The sequence below is a fragment of the Sus scrofa genome, unplaced genomic scaffold, assembly GCF_000003025.6.
Source record: "Sus scrofa isolate TJ Tabasco breed Duroc unplaced genomic scaffold, Sscrofa11.1 Contig511, whole genome shotgun sequence".
In the NCBI taxonomy this organism is placed as follows: Eukaryota; Metazoa; Chordata; class Mammalia; order Artiodactyla; family Suidae; genus Sus; species Sus scrofa.
In genome coordinates, this window is record NW_018085232.1 from 46,089 (window position 1) to 52,088 (window position 6,000).

The following is a 6,000-nucleotide window of genomic DNA, read 5'->3' on the forward strand; positions in this document are numbered from 1 at the left end:
CCGTCTGTATATCTTCTTTGGAGAAATGTCTATTCAGGTCTTTTGCCCATTTTTCCATTGATTGATTGGCTTTTTTGCTGTTGGGTTGTGTAAGTTGTTCATATATTCTAGAGATTAAGCCCTTGTCAGTTGCATCATTTGAAACTGTTTTCTCCCATTCTCTAAGTTGTCCTTTTGTTTTCATTTTACTTTCCTTTGCTGTGCAAAAGCTTTTCAGTTTGATGAGGTCCCATGGGTTTATTTTTGCTCTTATTTCTATTGCTTTGGGAGACTGCCCTGAGAAAATATTCATGATGTTGATGTCAGAGAGTGTTTTGCCTATGTTTTCTTCTAGGAGTTTGATGGTGTCTTGTCTTCTATTTAAGGCTTTCAGCCATTTGGAGTTTATTTTGGTGCATGGTGTGAGGGTGTTTTCCAGTTTCATTGCTTTGCATTCAGCTGTCCAGGTTTCCCAGCAATGCTTGCTGAATAGACTTTCTTTTTCCCATTTTATGTTCTTGCCTCCCTTGTCAAAGATTAATTGACCATAGGTGTCAGGGTTCATTTCTGGATTCTCTATTCTGTTCCATTGGTCTGTCTGTCTGTTTTGGTACCAGTACCACACTGTTTTGATGACTGTGGCTTTGTAGTATTTCTTGAAGTCTGGGCGAGTTATGCCTCCTGCTTGGTTTTTGTGTCTCAGGATTGCTTTGGTGATTCGGGGTCTTTTGTGCTTCCATATAAATGTTTGGATTGTTTGTTCTAGTTCTGTGAAAAATGTCCTGGGTAATTTGCTAGGGATTGCATTGAATCTGTAGATTGCTTTGGGTAGTATGGCCATGTTTACAATATTGATTTTCCCAATCCAGGAACATGGAACATCTTTCCATTTCTTTACATCTTCTTTGATTTCTTTGATTAAAGTTGTATAGTTCTCGGCATAGAGGTCCTTTACCTCCTTGGTCAGGTGTATTCTGAGGTATTTGATTTTGTGAAGTGCAATTTTAAAAGGAATTGTATTTTCTTATTCCTTTTCTAACATTTCATTGCTGGTATACAGAAATGCAACTGACTTCTGAATGTTAATCTTATATCCTGCTACTTTGCTGAATTTATTAATCAGTTCAAGGAGTTTTGGCGTTTAGTCCTTAGGGTTTTCTATGTATAGTATCATGTCATCTGCATACAGTGACAGTTTTATCTCTTCTCTTCCTATATGGATGCCTTTTATTTCTTCTGTTTGTGTAATTGCTACGACTTCTTCTGTTTGTCTAATTGCTAGGACTTCCAAAACTAAGTTGAAGAGCAGTGGTGAGAGTGGGCATCCCTGTCTTGTTCCAGATTGGAGTGAGAAAGCTTTCAGTTTTTCCTCATTGAGTATTATATTTGCTGTGGGTTTATCATAAATGGCTTTGATTATATTCAGGAATGTTCCCTCTATACCCACTTTGGCGAGGGTCTTGATCATGAATGGATGTTGGACTTTGTCAAATGCTTTTTCTGCATCTATTGAGATGATCATATGATTTTTGACTTTTCTTTTGTTAATGTGGTGTATGATGCTGATTGATTTGCGTATGTTGAACCATCCTTGTGAACCTGGGATGAACCCAACCTGTTCATGGTGTATGATTTTTTTGGTATGTTGTCGGATTCGGTTGGCTAAGATTTTGTTGAGAATTTTTGCGTCTATATTCATCAAAGATATTGGCCGATAGTTTTCTTTTTTGGTGGTATCTCTGCCTGGTTTTGGAATGAGGGTGATGGTGGCATCATAGAATGTCTTTGGGAGTATTCCTTCTTCAACCTTTTGAAAGAGTTTAAGGAGGATGGGCACCAATTCCTCTTTATATGTTTGATAAAATTCCCCTCTGAAGCTATCTGGTCCTGGACTTTTATTTGTAGGGAGTGATTTTGGGACATCTTCAATTTCATTTCTAGTGATGGGTCTGTTCAGTTGGTCTGTTTCTACTTGATTCAGTTTTGTCTGGCTGTAGGATTCTAGAAAATTGTCCATTTCTTCCAGATTGTCAAACTTGTTGCTGTATAGTTGTTCATAGTATTCTCTTATCGTTTTTTGTATTTCTGCTGTATCCATTGTGATTTCTCCTTTTTCATTTCTAATTATGGTTATTTGGGTTCTTCCTCGCCTCTTTTTAGTGAGTCTGGCCAGGGGTTTGTCAATTTTGTTTACCTGTTCAAAGAACCAGCTCTTGGTTTTATTAATTTTCTCTATTGTTTTTTGAGATTCTATTTTATGGATTTCTTCTTTGATCTTTATAATTTCCTTCCTTCTGCTGACTTTAGGACTTTTTTGTTCTTCTTTTTCTAATTCATTTAGGTGGAGGGTTAAGTTGTCCATTTGGGATCTTTCTTCTTTTTTGAGAAAGGCCTGGATTGCTATGAATTTCCCTCTGAGCACTGCTTTCGCAGCATCCCATAGATTTTGAGAGGTTGTGTCTTCCTTATCATTTGTTTCAAGGTAGTTTTTAATTTCCTTCTTGATTTCCTCATTGACCCATTGATTTCCTCATTGGTTTTTTAGTAGCATGTTGTTTAGTCTCCATGTAGTAGGTTTTTTCTCTTTCCTTTTCCCATGGTTGATTTCTAATTTCATGGCATTGTGGTCAGAGAAGATACTTGAGATAATTTCTATGTTCCTAAATTTATTGAGGTTAGCTTTGTGTCCCAATATGTGATCGATTCTTGAGAATGTTCCATGAGCATTTGAGAAGAATGTGTATTCTGATGTTTTTGGATGTGGTGTCCTGAAGATATCAATGACGTCTACCTTTTCTATTGTTTCCTTTAGGATCTCTGTTGCTTTATTGGTTTTCTGTCTAGAGGATCTGTCCCTTGATGTGAGGGGGGTATTAAGGTCTCCTACTATGATTGTATTCTCATCAATATCTCCCTTTATGTCTGTTAATATTTGTTGTATGTATCTGGGTGCTCCTGTATTTGGGGCATATATGTTGACGATAGTAACATCCTCTCCTTGGATGGATCCCTTAATCATTAAGTAGTGTCCTTTGTCTTTCTTTATGTCTTTTGTTTTAAAGGCTATTTTGTCTGATATGAGCATTGCAACTCCTGCTTTTCCGTCATGTCTATTGGCGTGAGTTATTTTTCCCCACCCTTTCTCTTTCAATCTATATGTAGGTTTGTCCTAAGGTGAGTTTCTTGTAGGCAGCATATTGAAGGTTTTTGCCTTTTTATCCATTCAGCCACTCTGTGTCTTTTGATTGGGACATTCGGTTCATTTGACATTTAAGGTGATAATTGATAGATGATTATTTATTGCCATTTGAACCTCGTGTTCCAGTTGATTCTATGGTTCTCCATTCTTCCTTTCTTTTTTTTTTTTTTTTTTTTTTTTGGTTGGATGGTCTCCTGTTATTATCTTCTTGAGTGTAGTTTTTTTTCAGTTTTAGCAAATGCAATATTTGGTTTTGGCTTGTGGTTGCCCTGTTTTTTAAGTATGCTAACCCCTTCCCATAACTGTGTGTTTTAGCCTGATGGTCCTGTAAGTTCAAACACTTTGTTACCATATTAAAATTAAGAAGAGAAACATACAAACAAACAAACAAAAAAGGTTATTTACTTCCTAACATCCCTTGCCCACATTTTATGGTTTTGAAGACTCTTTTTAATTTTTTTCTTTTTAATTTTATTTTGTTTGAAGCATGTTCATGATTAAATCTGTATGCTGGCTTATTTGAGTGACTGCTCTCTGATTGCAGTTTCCTCAGTCCTAGTTCTTCCTCTTCTTCTTCTTTTTTTTTTCTTTTCTTTTTTCTTCCCTTTCCTTCCTTTCTTTTTGGTTTAGAGAAGCCCTTTCAATATTTCCTTTAACCTGAGTTTTGTGTGGCTGTATTCTTTAAGTCTTTGTTTGTTGCAAAAAATTTTTATTTCCCCTTCTCTTTTAAATGATATTCTTGCTGGATAGAGTATTCTAGGTTGCATATTTTTTCCTTTGAGCACTTTAAATATCTCTTGCCATTCCCTCCTGGCCTGTAGTGTTTCTATACCAAAATCAGCTGATAATCTTGTGGGGGTTCCCTTGTAGGTGACATTCTGTTTTTCTCTTGCTGCCTTTAGGATCCTCTCTTTATCCCTAACTTTGGCCATTTTTATTATGATGTGTCTTGGCTGTGGGTCTGTTTGGGTTCAGTTTGTTTGGGGCCCTCTGTGCTTCTTGTATCTTGAACTCAATATCCTTTAGATTTGGGAAGTTTCCATTGATAATTTCTTCAAATATATTTTCCATCCCCTTATCTTTTTTTACTCCTTCTGGAATTCCTATTATGTGTACATTGGCCCGCTTTATATTATCCCATAGGTCTCTTATATTGCTTTCCAGGTTTTTGATTCAGTTTTCTGTCTGCTGACCGGATTGAGTGATTTCCATTATTCTATCTTCCATATCACTGATTTGTTCTTCTGCATTATTCATTCTGGTTTTTACTGCCCCTAGTTCACTTTGCATCTCTGCCAATGAATGTTCTAGTTTTTCTTGGCTCCTCCTTATATGTTCTAGTTCCTTTCTGAGGGCATCTGCATTACTGCTCATAGCTTCTCTTAATTCCTTCAGTATTTTCACTATTTCTCTTTTGAACTCCAGGTCTGACTGCAGAGATCTGTTTCATTGCTGACTGTTTTAGGTGAGTTCTCCTGTTGGTTTGACTGGGGGTGGTTTCTCAGCTTCTTCATCTTGCTTGTTGTTTTCTTTCTCCTGAGGGAATTGTACTCTCCGTTATCGGGCAGTGTTTGCCTTGTCACTGCCGTGGAATATTTCCTGAGGGCTGGTGTTGTTGGTCAATATTTTTTGAGACAGTGTGGCTTTTCTGGAGTGTTGATGGGGCTAACAGTGTTTCTTTGAAGCAAAGGAGGGCTTCCTGAGGGCAGACAGGACTGGGAGGTGCACACCACCATGGTAGCAGATTTCACTTGTTCAGGCAGCGCTTGCTGTGTTGTTTTTAGGCTGTGGGGTTCTTGCAGGGTGTTGGCGGTGATGGGCAGCTGTTCCTCAGGAGTGCAACACCCCCTGGGGGCTGGAGCAGCTATCTGGGTCACTGAGAATCTAAGAGGCTCTTCCCTAGGGCAGCCCAACTCAGAAGGACGGCCTGAGAATGTAGGTGGACCTTTTCACAGTTTGGCCAAGCTTGTTGCAGCTTTTCTGGGTTGCAGTGGCTTCTCCAGGGGGCTGGTGGTGCTGAGCAGCTATTCCGTGGTAGTGGGGCACCCCCTGGGGGCTTGGGCGGTTAGCATGGCCATTGGAAATCCAAGAGGCTCCTCCCTGGGGCAGCCTGACTCAGAAAAACCATTCAAGAATTAGGCAGAACTATTTACGGCCTGGCTAGGCTTGTTCTAGCTTTTCTGGGCTGCAGGCCTTTTCTTGGGGGCTGGTGGTGTTTGGTGCTGCTCTGTGGAAATGTAGCTCCTCCAAAGGGCAAGCAGGCCTGTGCAGGGACAGCCCATGCGGTGGTAGGCTTCAGGGATTTGTTGAGGCCAGCCCTCCTGGATGGCAGGTAGCCCCAGGTCCGGTGAGAGCATAGGGGGTGGCGGGGGTGGGGGGAGGGGATGCACTGGGAAGCACAGCTTTCAGCTAGCTAGCGGGCCTGTAAGCTTGCTGTGGCATGGGGTGTATTCTATGGGGACCCACCCCTTCATCTTTCCCCTCCCCAGCATGAGCGCAGACAAGGCTCTTCTCCCAGGTTCCTTCTGATGAGGCGTTCCACTTCCCACCCCTAGAGTATTGCTTCCTTTCTCTGCGACAGCTTTGTTTTCTAGTCTCCCAGGCAGTCTCTGCCCTGATAAAAGGTTTCTAGACCTCCCACGCAGTTTCCACTCCACCCCGCCCCCACAACCCAGTTCTCGGGGACTAACCTCTGGAGCGGAGGTCTCGGTGCCCAGCCCCCACCCAGGTGTCTCAATTTTTGGTGACTGTGTCCATAGTTCAGATGGTCCGTTCGGTTCTTGATCGGGTTTTCCGTACTCCAACTTACTGCTACAGTCTTC